The following is a 15835-nucleotide window of genomic DNA, read 5'->3' as shown; positions in this document are numbered from 1 at the left end:
CGTTTTTCTAAGGAATTCATGATTGTTACTGGTTTTTCTTATGATGGCAAGTTAAAAAGAAAGACAGTTCAAAAAAATGTCAAGATAAACTCCAAATACTAACAGGAACATATTTTATCGCCAATTTTTCTGAATGAAATACCATCGCTTTGCCCACAGTGCCATCCATCTGTGAGACTCCATCAGGACAAAGCTAGCAGTCACACATCAAAATCCACTGTAAATTTCCTAAAGGAAATGGAACAAAAAACTAGCATCGAGGCCATACCCTTCACTGATATCCCTACTGAATCTCCCGATGTGTCACCTATGGATTTTTGTGCTTTCGGACCTTTAAAAACTGCATTATCCAAACGTTGTCCCAAAACCCTAGCATGACTCTGGAAAGCTGTTCGGGAGGTATGGGATTGAATACTCTTCTTCCAGTTCAAAAGGCATTATTATCCTGGAAATTGCGGTGTCGAAAGATAGTTCAGAATAAGGGATGTCAAACAGAACATTTAAAACACAAGAATTTTATGTAATTTAGTTTTGTGATTTATATATTGTCTAAAAAATGCGTGAATAGCCTCTGTAAATTATCTTTAACATTTTACGACGCAGATGAGGAAATAATGCTAATTTATCCGAGAAAAAAACTGTTGTGGCACAACCACTTTGAAATTTGATAATTCCCAAATTGCTATACACTGGTGTGCAAAAATTAAGGATGAGACGGTTTTTTCAATATAACGTTGTACAAAAGCTTTCCAAATGAACACGTTTAATACCGTAAGATCCCCAATACGTAAGGACATGAGTAATGTAAGCAACACTTACTAAAAGAGAAATCAGAGGGATAAAAAGAAGTTTTATTGAAAAAGTAGCATGGAGCGCAATGCGACTGAAGGCCGAAACATCCCTGTGATGGGTGTCCAGCAAGAAACATCCGGCCTTTAATAGGGGTCTCCCCTGACTCCTGACTGCTAGGCATGATCTCCCCTGACTGCTAGGCAGGTTTCACAGCGTCTGTCCATGCTGAGAATGAGGGTGTCAATGAGTTGTTGAGGCATTGCTGCCCATTCGTCTTGCAGCGCCAATCGAAGCTCCGGAATCGTTACTGGTGGTAAGGTACGAGCTGCCAAGCGTCTGCCTAGAAAATCCCATACATGCTCGATGTGATTGAGATCCGCAGATCTTGCCAGCCAATCCATACGTTCAATATCCTCACTCTCTAAGAGCTGTTCGGCAGCTACTGTGCGATGACATGGTGCATTGTCGTCCATGAAAAGGAACTGCGGACCCATAGCGCCTCTAAAAATATGCACATATGGAAGAAGAATCTCGTTACAATAACGGGTCTCGTTGACTGAACCTGCGTCGAAGATGTGAAGGTCTGTACGACTACCAAGCATGATGCCTCCCCAAACGAGAATACCGCCACCTCCATACCTGTCCCTTTCAATGATGTTCGAGGGATGGTTGCGGCTTCCCCGCTCTCTCCAGATGAGTATGCGATGAGAATCGCTACTCAGACTGAATCTGCTCTCATCTGTAAAGAGTACTCGTCCCCATCCATTGTCTCTCCAATTCCGGTGTTCCCGGCACCACAGAGAACGCCTTCTCCGATGGGCAGGCGTTAGTGGTACACACCGTACAGGGCGTCGTGCAAACAGACCACCACCGTGCACCACCGAGTCTTCTGGCCACGGTAAAACGCGATATCGGTCGTCCAGTCGCCTGTGTCGTGTGTCTAGCGATTTCTCCCGCTGTCTGCCGCCTGTTTCTTCTGGCTGATATGCTAATTTTTCGACTTCGTCCTTAATTTTTGCACACCAGTGTAGTCTGGTTAATATATAAGAAAACACTGTTAGGTTAATCGCTTGAATTTAACCACTTGAGAGTCTAGATAAAACTTCACCATTAACTCCTTTTACAATGATGGTGTCACAAGATCTGAAGTTCGTTTATATTCAGGCATTACCAGAAATATTTTGATCGCTAAGGAATCCATTCATGGTAAGTCCATTAACTCAAATCTATTTTTAGCCGTAAGGCAATATACCGGTCATCTGCGGGTGTGGTTCCTCGTGGACGACCACTACTAAACCCCCGGATAGCTGTTCCTGTAGTTTGAAATTGTCTCCAAAGTCGTGAAACGATGCTGTGAGCAATTCCGAACTCTGCAGCCACACTTGTCACATTGCGGCCTTCCTCCAACTTCCCAATGATTCGACCTCGAGTAAAAGCATTCAGATGTTGTCTAACAGATTGATTATTCGCCATTTCTCGCTGAGGCAGCAACTCGGTGTGATTTTAACTGCTATACGGCGTGCAATCTCTTTGCCAGAAATACTGATCTTACACCGTCAACATGCTTTATACTACTCAGACACTCCCCCATTACGTCTACCTGCATATCTGCGCCTGTGCTACCGTACATCACCTTACTTAATCTCTTTATTGGTCTTTCTGTCCGCTCTGCCTCTTCGTTCAGCTGATATGCTAATTTTTCGACTTCGTCCTTAATTTTTGCACACCAGTGTAATTCATTGCTGAATATAAGAAGAACTTTAAGTCTTTTATTTCGGGCTCTGGCTAGCATAATTCGAGCTAATAGTTTCGCCGAAATATGATCTTCCGTTCCAATCTGGTCTTCCATAAACGTGGTTGTCTTAGAGAAGATAGCCATTGTTGATGACAATTTGCATAATCAGTTAGTCATATTCAGAAGTCATTAAAGAAAAATACTGAAACACGATCACGGATCATGGCAGATTCCCGGCCTATTTAAAACGTTTTAATCTCCAGGGCAACGATCAATGCTTGGCTTGTGGAAGTGCAGCTCATTTTATGGAAGAATGTAAACTGACCGAGAGTGTGAGGACGAGATTTGGAAAAATAAATGGAACAGAATGTAATTGAAAAAGGAAAATTCTTGAATAGCTGTGCAACAGAAATTATGAGGATTGTGAATGAAACCAAGACTATCATAGGAACAGGACATTAAATATTTTAGTTTTTCTTTTTTGTTTACGAGTTTATGTGTTGGGTGAGTGAGTTACGTGTCGTCTTACTATTTTTTGTTTTCTAACCGCTTATGCTTATGATTTTCTTTACTTTGTATTGTGTGAGTGTATTTTTGGGGATACACAATCTGTGTTAATCTGCTTAATTTGTATTTTAATGTTTGAAATGTTTGTTTGTTTGTTTGTCTGCGTCGGATGTGCTGCGTTAACGAGGCTGATTATTATCGGCCAGGAGGGTTGCAGCATACTCGTAAACTAAACTAAACTAAACTGAAATGAAATACGATACATGATTTATACCGTATTTCTTCCGCCTTCTTAGCATGCCTTCGTGGTGTAGCGGTCAGCACACTCGACGCGTATTCGAGAAGTTCGTGATTAAATACCTAATGTCTCTAGAGATTTAGTAATATTATTATATTAATAAAATGACCAAATAATTACAAAGATATGGAGTTGTGTAAACATGGATAAACATGAACAATGGGTGGTTACATAGATAAGGAGTAACAAAGCTTGTATAAAAATGATCTCTAACTTAAGTGAATAACATTTTAAAGTACGAAATACATACCTTAAATTTAAAAAAAAATTAAAAAAAAAAAAACATTTCTATAAAACCTGTAGAGTTCTCGCTCTTTTTGTAATAAAATGAACGTTAAGGAACCTAGTGAACATGTTAGCGACTTATCGCTGAGTTCAAATAACAAAATGTGTGGACTCAAGAAGGGTAACTACCCTTTATTTCACTCAAAATAGGATGGACAGTTGGCCCCTTTCTCGGGCTTACATCAAAGCCTCCACTGGGACTTCAGCTTAAAATCTCTGCATACAATAAAAAGAAGAGTTTGTCTGTTTGTGTGTGTCTTGCGTTCGTGCTGCTCGTAATCTAAGAGATCCAGAGCTACGAAATTTGGCAGTTACAGGGGGTGGACAAAAATATGGAAACACCTTTAAAAAAAACATGTTTCTTTGCTTAATATGGTGTAGGAAACCCGTTGGCATCCAAAACAGCTTGCAGTCTTCTCGGAATGGATGATAAATACAGTTCCTGTATGTTTGCCAAGGGAATATTATACCATTCTTCCTGAAAAACGGTGGCAAGTTCAGATAACGATGTTGGCGGTGGATAACGAGAACGCACTTTCCGTTCCAATGTAGACCACAAAGGTTCGATAATATTCAGGTCTGGTGACTGTGGTGGCCAGGGGAGATGGGACAACTCATCCTCGTGCTCAGAAAACCAGTCCTGGACAATGTGAGCTGTGTGAACAGGGGCTTTGTCGTCTTGGAAGACACCATCACCATCGGGGAACAAAGTTTGTACCATGGGATGAACTTGATCGGCCAAAATGTTCACATAAGTCTTGGCACTCATGTGCCCTGACACTGTTATCATGGGGCTAGCAGAGAACCACGATATGGCTGCCCAAACCATAACAGAACCCCCGCCATGTTTCACTCTTGGCAACAAGCAGTCTGTATTATAGGCTTGAGATGGCGTTCTCCAGACGTAAACTCGGCCAGAAGTGGGAAACAATGTGAAAGAAGACTCGTCAGACCATATTACTCGCATCCACTGCTCTATAGTCCAGGCTTTATGATTTAAACACCACCTTTTCCTGTTACGGGCATTAGCATCACTGATGAGTGGCTTCTCAATTGCAGCACGACCAGCAATTCCCTCTTTATGAAGCTCCCTTCTAATTGTTTCGGTACTCACAGGGTTCGGTAACACAACATTCATTTCAGCAGTAACTTTTGCAGCTGTGGTCTTCTTATTTTTCGTCACAATTGCCCTTAATGATCGTCTGTCACGATCACTCGGGACACACTTTCGTCCGCGCTGTGATTTAGCAGATGATGTTTTTCCGCTTTTCAAATATGCGGAATAAATCTTCGGTACATTACTTCTTGAAACACTAAACACCTCGGCTACCTTGCTTACGGAAGCACCTACCATACGTGCTCCAACAACTGGCCCACGTTCGAAGTCTGTTAACTCTGACATAATGCAATGACAACCTCACATAACAGTACTCCGACAACAATTGAACTGTTTAGCACATTTACGAAGTTGTATAGGTGGTGTCAGTAGTCAAAAACGCCAGCGCCACCTACATATTTCATTAAAATCAATCTTTCTTTTCAAACATGCATTTCACAAGGTGTTTCCATATTTTTGTCCATCCACTGTAGGTGCATCTAGACAAGAGCCAGTCCACCTCAAAGCGATTTTTTCAAAATGAGTTCTTTTATTTTATGTTTTTGATGAAATCGCATCAAATCGATAATTCTCTCTCATTATATCAGTAACAATGGCACGCAGCCGTTGTTGCTGATATAAGTACAGATAGAGGAAGAGTGTGTTAAATCGAATCTAAACTATGTGTATGATTATAGTAACCTATATTTATGCTCGGTACTAACACACAATAAAAAATTCTCTAGCACAAAAGTGTGAATCTCCCTCCTTTCTCCATGCCTTCTTGGTGTAAAGGTTAGCACACTCGGCATGTATTCGAAAGGTCCAGGTTCGAGTCCCGGCGAGGGCGTTACACATTTTCCACGTACTCGTAAACTAAACTAAACTGAAATACGATAGATGATTTATAAGGTATTTCTCCCGCCTTCTTAGCATGCCTTCGTGGTGTAGTGGTCAGCACACTCGACGCGTATTTGAGAGATCCGTGATTAAATACCTGATGTCTCTAGAGATTTGGTAATATTATTAGTGCTTCAAAAATACCTAACGTCTTTATATATCTTTTGATGGTCGCTACATTTAACAATTTGTGAAACTTTCTAAGTATTCTTAAATATAACGGGCCCACCAGCGGCCGAGAGGTAGAGCCGCTGAACACTGGTAGTTCGGTCCGAGGTTCGAACCCCGCGAACTGGCTGGCTGCATTGGCATTTTCGTGGTTTTCCCCATGTGTAACGTGTATACGAGCCAGTTTCTCTTAGAAAGTCCTCCACGAAGGCATTCCTCCCCTTAGGCAGATAGTTCTCATGCGCTTTGCCATAATTAAATTAAATACACCTTAAATATAACGAAAATATTCCAAATACCAGTAGAGAGAAATATTGTTAAACATTTATTTCAACGACGTTCTCATGCAGTTTTTTACTACAATCTGCCAAAATTTGAATAAAATATATGAAAAGTAAAGAAGAATTTTAAAACATTGAATATTGCTGTCTTATTCATTATTATTACTATTATTACTTAAGTGTGAATAATACTGCGCCTCAAATAAACAAACAAACTTCATAAATATGATGCATCGATCGTAAACTTAGATTGAAAAGAATATACACTGCATTTTAAGACGCGTTTAGGACATAAAATTTTTTATTAAATAATTACGGAATTAATTTAAGTGGAAACATAAAATTGCTATAAAGCTCATTCCTTGCACGTCAGAGATCAAAGAAATTTAAATATAAAAACCGAATTTCAAACATTTAAGCGAAAGGTATCAAACGCTGATAGAGACGGAATTTATTCGATATAAATACACTGAATGGAATTTAAAAAAGAAAAATTTGAGGATATAAACGATTTAGCTGTCAACTCACATTCAGACACAAACCTAGAATGAACTCAAATAACTTTTTTAACCTTTTGGAAAGTAAGCATATTTTGTTAAGAAAAAAAAACCTCTATTCCCTAAAAAAATACTATGAGATAAAAGATAATCGATCGTTCCAAGAAAATGCAAGATTTTCTCAAAACGAAATTTTTATTTTGTCCCATGTAAAAAAAAAAAAAAAAAAAAAAAAAAAAAAATGTAGGTGAGAAGAAAAACGCTGACTGGGATAACTGCAAATACCGTTTGGGAATTCATTCTCAGAAATGCATTAACTTTTAATACAAAAGTTTTATGGAAAAATAGCGAATTAAATGGAAATTCACTTTGAATATGCTAACTGAATTATGTCTTAAAAATGTGCCCATGTTAATGCAGTTAGTTCGTAATGTAAAATTGACTATCAACAGGTTCAAAGGAACATTTATTTGAAGTTATTAAAGGTTAAGACACAATAACACGCCGAATAAATACTAATTCAGAAGTCAAACAACGAAAATCAGCGTTATATTTTCAAAATTTTCACAAGACTAGTTTCGATGGTTTTACCGAACCACCATCCTCAGCTGCAAAACCGCAAATGAACAAGATAGGAAATAATGATCAGATAAGATAAGAAAGCCTGGACAAGAATAAGCAAGTGGCACCATCTGTTGATGAAAACAGAACTAAAACATAATTTCTTTAAAGACCGAAGGCAAAGATGGATTGGAATTAGGATCGTTAACTAGACCAGAAAGATTTTTTTTAATGTGAAATGCTTGTAGAAAATCCAGTTCTGCAATGGAAGATGTTTTTTGAAATTTCGCGTCAAGAAACATGAGGCATATGTTAGAAAAAAAAAACACAGAAGTCTTCTGTTGCTCAACATTGTTGCTCCGAAAATCACACTTTCAATTTTTCTGCTGCAAAATTATTCAAAAAACATCTTCCATTGGAGAATTGGATTTTCTAGAGGCATTTCACATTTAAAAAAATGTTTCTGTTCTAGTTAATGATCCTAATTCCAATCCATCTTTGCCTTCGGCCTTTAAAGGAATTATGTTTTAGTTCTGGTTTCATCAACAGATGGCGCCACTTGCTTATTCTTGTCCAGGCTTTCTTATCTTATCTAATCATTATTTCCTATCTTGTTAATTTGCGGTTTTGCAGCTGAAGATGGTGGTTCGGTAAAACCATTGAAACTAGTCCTGTGAAAATTTTGAAAATATAACGCTGATTTTTGTTGTTTGACTTCTGAATTATTATGAGTGTTTAAATGAAAAGGTACGAAACGACACTGTAGAGATAATGAAATCTTTACTCACAAGTAATCACCGCAGGCCTGAACACAACTATCTCTCTGTTTCATAAGCCGAAGAATTCCCTCTTTCCAGAATTCCTGTAGACGTGACAGGAGCCAGTCCTATATTGTGTCCATCAGTTCATCGTCCGAGTTGAAGCGCCTTCCTTTGGCATGTCACTTTTTACCAAATCCTTCATCTTGTCGATGAATATGGCCGTGATTACCATGTTTGCCTAGCCTGGTCTCAGGTCATCACTCAAAATACTCTAGGAATTTACGAAAACTGTTGCTCCACCTTTCTCACTGACTTGTGACTTGTCTTTTGTAACAGCCTCAAGTAATTATTGTAACCTCAAATATGTACGACTGAGACCCGGGCTGGCAGGGTTATGCACCAGGCACTGGGTTTCGGCGCTGGTTGAAAGATGCCTGTATGCCCCCCCCCTTCATTAACATCCAAGGTTGCTTTAGATAAGGGTGGCTATACCATTTAACCAATATGGTAGAGGGATGGTGCTCACGTTCTCTGTCACTCAATCACTCACTGACTTGTTTCTCCCGTATACGCCCACCATCCGTCGATGAATATCGGTTGATTTAACCCCTTCCTCAGTCAGACATCTGATCTCATTGCTCCTCAATCGTTTAATTTTGCAATGTAAAGGTCGTGATGTCTTCACCCGCACTGCCGCATCAATTGGACAGAACACACAACTGCCTGCTTCTGTCTTACGTCCTTAGATGTCTCACTACATTATGCAAAAGCTCAATTAGATGGATTCCCTCTTTCCAGAATTCCTGTAGACGTGACAGGAGCCAGTCCTATATTGTGTCCATCAGTTCATCGTCCGAGTTGAAGCGCCTTCCTTTGGCATGTCACTTTTTACCAAATCCTTCATCTTGTCGATGAATATGGCCGTGATTACCATGTTTGCCTAGCCTGGTCTCAGGTCATCACTCAAAATACTCTAGGAATTTACGAAAACTGTTGCTCCACCTTTCTCACTGACTTGTGACTTGTCTTTTGTAACAGCCTCAAGTAATTATTGTAACCTCAAATATGTACGACTGAGACCCGGGCTGGCAGGGTTATGCACCAGGCACTGGGTTTCGGCGCTGGTTGAAAGATGCCTGTATGCCCCCCCCCTTCATTAACATCCAAGGTTGCTTTAGATAAGGGTGGCTATACCATTTAACCAATATGGTAGAGGGATGGTGCTCACGTTCTCTGTCACTCAATCACTCACTGACTTGTTTCTCCCGTATACGCCCACCATCCGTCGATGAATATCGGTTGATTTAACCCCTTCCTCAGTCAGACATCTGATCTCATTGCTCCTCAATCGTTTAATTTTGCAATGTAAAGGTCGTGATGTCTTCACCCGCACTGCCGCATCAATTGGACAGAACACACAACTGCCTGCTTCTGTTTTACGTCCTTAGATGTCTCACTACATTATGCAAAAGCTCAATTAGATGGATTCCCTCTTTCCAGAATTCCTGTAGACGTGACAGGAGCCAGTCCTATATTGTGTCCATCAGTTCATCGTCCGAGTTGAAGCGCCTTCCTTTGGCATGTCACTTTTTACCAAATCCTTCATCTTGTCGATGAATATGGCCGTGATTACCATGTTTGCCTAGCCTGGTCTCAGGTCATCACTCAAAATACTCTAGGAATTTACGAAAACTGTTGCTCCACCTTTCTCACTGACTTGTGACTTGTCTTTTGTAACAGCCTCAAGTAATTATTGTAACCTCAAATATGTACGACTGAGACCCGGGCTGGCAGGGTTATGCACCAGGCACTGGGTTTCGGCGCTGGTTGAAAGATGCCTGTATGCCCCCCCCCTTCATTAACATCCAAGGTTGCTTTAGATAAGGGTGGTTATACCATTTAACCAATATGGTAGAGGGATGGTGCTCACGTTCTCTGTCACTCAATCACTCACTGACTTGTTTCTCCCGTATACGCCCACCATCCGTCGATGAATATCGGTTGATTTAACCCCTTCCTCAGTCAGACATCTGATCTCATTGCTCCTCAATCGTTTAATTTTGCAATGTAAAGGTCGTGATGTCTTCACCCGCACTGCCGCATCAATTGGACAGAACACACAACTGCCTGCTTCTGTCTTACGTCCTTAGATGTCTCACTACATTATGCAAAAGCTCAATTAGATGGATTCCCTCTTTCCAGAATTCCTGTAGACGTGACAGGAGCCAGTCCTATATTGTGTCCATCAGTTCATCGTCCGAGTTGAAGCGCCTTCCTTTGGCATGTCACTTTTTACCAAATCCTTCATCTTGTCGATGAATATGGCCGTGATTACCATGTTTGCCTAGCCTGGTCTCAGGTCATCACTCAAAATACTCTAGGAATTTACGAAAACTGTTGCTCCACCTTTCTCACTGACTTGTGACTTGTCTTTTGTAACAGCCTCAAGTAATTATTGTAACCTCAAATATGTACGACTGAGACCCGGGCTGGCAGGGTTATGCACCAGGCACTGGGTTTCGGCGCTGGTTGAAAGATGCCTGTATGCCCCCCCCTTCATTAACATCCAAGGTTGCTTTAGATAAGGGTGGCTATACCATTTAACCAATATGGTAGAGGGATGGTGCTCACGTTCTCTGTCACTCAATCACTCACTGACTTGTTTCTCCCGTATACGCCCACCATCCGTCGATGAATATCGGTTGATTTAACCCCTTCCTCAGTCAGACATCTGATCTCATTGCTCCTCAATCGTTTAATTTTGCAATGTAAAGGTCGTGATGTCTTCACCCGCACTGCCGCATCAATTGGACAGAACACACAACTGCCTGCTTCTGTCTTACGTCCTTAGATGTCTCACTACATTATGCAAAAGCTCAATTAGATGGATTCCCTCTTTCCAGAATTCCTGTAGACGTGACAGGAGCCAGTCCTATATTCTGTCCATCAGTTCATCGTCCGAGTTGAAGCGCCTTCCTTTGGCATGTCACTTTTTACCAAATCCTTCATCTTGTCGATGAATATGGCCGTGATTACCATGTTTGCCTAGCCTGGTCTCAGGTCATCACTCAAAATACTCTAGGAATTTACGAAAACTGTTGCTCCACCTTTCTCACTGACTTGTGACTTGTCTTTTGTAACAGCCTCAAGTAATTATTGTAACCTCAAATATGTACGACTGAGACCCGGGCTGGCAGGGTTATGCACCAGGCACTGGGTTTCGGCGCTGGTTGAAAGATGCCTGTATGCCCCCCCCTTCATTAACATCCAAGGTTGCTTTAGATAAGGGTGGCTATACCATTTAACCAATATGGTAGAGGGATGGTGCTCACGTTCTCTGTCACTCAATCACTCACTGACTTGTTTCTCCCGTATACGCCCACCATCCGTCGATGAATATCGGTTGATTTAACCCCTTCCTCAGTCAGACATCTGATCTCATTGCTCCTCAATCGTTTAATTTTGCAATGTAAAGGTCGTGATGTCTTCACCCGCACTGCCGCATCAATTGGACAGAACACACAACTGCCTGCTTCTGTCTTACGTCCTTAGATGTCTCACTACATTATGCAAAAGCTCAATTAGATGGATTCCCTCTTTCCAGAATTCCTGTAGACGTGACAGGAGCCAGTCCTATATTGTGTCCATCAGTTCATCGTCCGAGTTGAAGCGCCTTCCTTTGGCATGTCACTTTTTACCAAATCCTTCATCTTGTCGATGAATATGGCCGTGATTACCATGTTTGCCTAGCCTGGTCTCAGGTCATCACTCAAAATACTCTAGGAATTTACGAAAACTGTTGCTCCACCTTTCTCACTGACTTGTGACTTGTCTTTTGTAACAGCCTCAAGTAATTATTGTAACCTCAAATATGTACGACTGAGACCCGGGCTGGCAGGGTTATGCACCAGGCACTGGGTTTCGGCGCTGGTTGAAAGATGCCTGTATGCCCCCCCCCTTCATTAACATCCAAGGTTGCTTTAGATAAGGGTGGCTATACCATTTAACCAATATGGTAGAGGGATGGTGCTCACGTTCTCTGTCACTCAATCACTCATTGACTTGTTTCTCCCGTATACGCCCACCATCCGTCGATGAATATCGGTTGATTTAACCCCTTCCTCAGTCAGACATCTGATCTCATTGCTCCTCAATCGTTTAATTTTGCAATGTAAAGGTCGTGATGTCTTCACCCGCACTGCCGCATCAATTGGACAGAACACACAACTGCCTGCTTCTGTCTTACGTCCTTAGATGTCTCACTACATTATGCAAAAGCTCAATTAGATGGATTCCCTCTTTCCAGAATTCCTGTAGACGTGACAGGAGCCAGTCCTATATTGTGTCCATCAGTTCATCGTCCGAGTTGAAGCGCCTTCCTTTGGCATGTCACTTTTTACCAAATCGTTCATCTTGTCGATGAATATGGCCGTGATTACCATGTTTGCCTAGCCTGGTCTCAGGTCATCACTCAAAATACTCTAGGAATTTACGAAAACTGTTGCTCCACCTTTCTCACTGACTTGTGACTTGTCTTTTGTAACAGCCTCAAGTAATTATTGTAACCTCAAATATGTACGACTGAGACCCGGGCTGGCAGGGTTATGCACCAGGCACTGGGTTTCGGCGCTGGTTGAAAGATGCCTGTATGCCCCCCCCCTTCATTAACATCCAAGGTTGCTTTAGATAAGGGTGGCTATACCATTTAACCAATATGGTAGAGGGATGGTGCTCACGTTCTCTGTCACTCAATCACTCACTGACTTGTTTCTCCCGTATACGCCCACCATCCGTCGATGAATATCGGTTGATTTAACCCCTTCCTCAGTCAGACATCTGATCTCATTGCTCCTCAATCGTTTAATTTTGCAATATAAAGGTCGTGATGTCTTCACCCGCACTGCCGCATCAATTGGACAGAACACACAACTGCCTGCTTCTGTCTTACGTCCTTAGATGTCTCACTACATTATGCAAAAGCTCAATTAGATGGATTCCCTCTTTCCAGAATTCCTGTAGACGTGACAGGAGCCAGTCCTATATTGTGTCCATCAGTTCATCGTCCGAGTTGAAGCGCCTTTCTTTGGCATGTCACTTTTTACCAAATCGTTCATCTTGTCGATGAATATGGCCGTGATTACCATGTTTGCCTAGCCTGGTCTCAGGTCATCACTCAGAATACTTTAGGAATTTACGAAAACTGTTGCTCCACTTTCTCACTGACTTGTGACTTGTCTTTTGTAACAGCCTCAAGTAATTATTGTAACCTCAAATATGTACGACTGAGACCCGGGCTGGCAGGGTTATGCACCAGGCACTGGGTTTCGGCGCTGGTTGAAAGATGCCTGTATGCCCCCCCCCTTCATTAACATCCAAGGTTGCTTTAGATAAGGGTGGCTATACCATTTAACCAATATGGTAGAGGGATCGTGCTCACGTTCTCCGTCACTCACTCACTGACTTGTCTCTCGCGTATACGGCCACCATCCGACAATGAATATAGGTTGATTTAACCCCTTCCTCAATCAGACATCTGATAACACATCATTGCTCCTCAATCGTTGAATTTTGCAATGTGAAGGCCGTGATGTCTTCATCCGCACTGCCGCATCAATTGGACAGAACACAAAACTGCCTGCTTCTGTCTTACGTCCTTATATGTCTCACTACGTCATGCAAAAGCGGCATATTCAAATTTCAGCCGGTTTATTTGTTACAATGTTTCCTAACTTTTCATTCGAACACCCCTTATATTAATCAGTATCCTTTTCCATCCCATCTGATTTCAAAATATACAGTCCATTAGGTAGAGTTGAGGCCGTATGGAATGAAGTAACTATATCTGTCATCCAAGCTCAATTAGATGGATTTTAGCCGTTGTTGCTGCCAGAAGTGGCAGCTCTGTCTACTGAATTCTTCACGCTTCGTAACCCTAAGCACCTATAAATTTAATCATTCTTTCCTCCCATTATAATGTCTATATGCAATAAATAAAATTCTGATGCTTGCTTTCCTTCCTGGTGTGCAATTTTGGCCATCAGTGTACTTCAGAAGTTCTTTGGCACTGCAGAACGTTCTTAGCTTCAACAGTTTCTTTTACTGTCGGTAAAGGCTTTCCATCATTTCATTCATTCACATATTCTTTTCTCTCGTCTGTCATCACGATAATCTCTGGATCCGTTCTGTATAATCTCTGGATTATATCTATTTCTTTCCATCAGCAACAGTTTACGTTCTGAATAATCTCTGGATTATATCTGATTTCTTTCCATCAGCAACAGTTTACGTTCTGAATAATCTCTGGATTATATCTGATTTCTTTCCATCAGCAACAGTTTACGTTCTGAATAATCTCTGGATTATATCTGATTTCTTTCCCTCAGCAGCAGTTTACGTTCTGAATAATCTCTGGATTATATCTGATTTCTTTCCATCAGCAACAGTTTACGTTCTGAATAATCTCTGGATTATATCTGATTTCTTTCCATCAGCAACAGTTTACGTTCTGAATAATCTCTGGATTATATCTGATTTCTTTCCCTCAGCAGCAGTTTACGTTCTGAATAATCTCTGGATTATATCTGATTTCTTTCCATCAGCAACATACGTTCTGAATAATCTCTGGATTATATCTGATTTCTTTCCATCAGCAACAGTTTACGTTCTGAATAATCTCTGGATTATATCTGATTTCTTTCCCTCAGCAGCAGTTTACATTCTGAATAATCTCTGGATTATATCTGATTTCTTTCCATCAGCAACAGTTTACGTTCTGAATAATCTCTGGATTATATCTGATTTCTTTCCATCAGCAACAGTTTACGTTCTGAATAATCTCTGGATTATATCTGATTTCTTTCCATCAGCAACAGTTTACGTTCTGAATAATCTCTGGATTATATCTGATTTCTTTCCATCAGCAGCAGTTTACGTTCTGAATAATCTCTGGATTATATCTGATTTCTTTCCATCAGCAACAGTTTACATTACCGATTCTTAAAACTCTCCTTGATCCACATAGAAAGCACTATCTGTGGAATTATGTGAAACTTCACAAATTTTACTTAAATCATTATTTAAAGGAAGTCGTCGCTTCCTACCGATGCTGACGTGAGGTTCAATGTCTACTTAAACTTCAGAGTGTTGCTATTTGATCATGCGATCAAAAGCCAAACTAGAACTCTTAATCTGAACATTGTAAGATACTTATCTGAAAGGTGTGCTTCATAGCATTTCTTCCTTCACAGCTTCAACTTACATACAACACTCAATGAGCTAACAGGAAGAAATATGTCCCATATAAAAATAGAAACTAACTTTAAAATTTAAAATCGAAAAGTAAAATAAAAATGAATTCCTAATATGAAAAAATAATGTCAAAAATGGAGTTCCCACAACAAGATGTAATAGTAGTTCGATATGAATTTTTTTATTCTCATACATTTCTATTGTATTTTGTTATAAATATTTAAGTTCGATCTGTAAAGTTTTCAGTGTGAAAGAGTTGTATGTGAAATGATTTGATTGATTTTATTTATGGAAATGAAATGCATATTCTTGTCTGTAATCTTAAAATGCACACAAAGGATTAATTCCTGCGTTTCTCGATTTGAAAACTTTCTTTTTGCGTTTCACTATTAAAACATGAGACCAGCATTTCTTCTAAAGCTTTACGATTTTAAATTAAAAATTCTAACTACCAATTTTAAGTTTCATTTCAAGTTTAACTTATTTCATTATATAACTTCATCACATAATTTTCGACTTTATTTCTACGATTCACATAGAAAGCACAATCTATTTTAAATCACTACCCATTTAAAACTCTTGAATAGGGATCCGATATTTAATAGCTATTTGTTGACTAATTTAGCTTTGAGTACTTTCTAACATTACGAGAAAATAGAAGTAAAAAAATCTGATGTGTACAACACATGACTTCCTTGTACGGAAT

The 15835-nt window shown here is 40.3% G+C and overlaps 1 protein-coding gene across 1 annotated transcript in view; it reads right to left on the bottom strand.

Moving 5' to 3' along the window:
- The window catches only part of LOC118188850 (GTP-binding protein Di-Ras2-like), a 548874-nt gene that overhangs the window by 506090 nt on the left and 26949 nt on the right, over positions 1-15835 (bottom strand). The gene's annotated exons all lie outside the window — the stretch shown is intronic.

Source organism: Stegodyphus dumicola, chromosome 3 (assembly GCF_044657685.1).
Source record: "Stegodyphus dumicola isolate Sdum_Otavi_A_Nest chromosome 3, ASM4465768v1".
NCBI classification, from domain to species: domain Eukaryota; kingdom Metazoa; phylum Arthropoda; class Arachnida; order Araneae; family Eresidae; genus Stegodyphus; species Stegodyphus dumicola.
The sequence above is the reverse complement of the archived record's forward strand: the minus strand, read 5'-3'. Positions and strand labels throughout refer to the sequence as shown.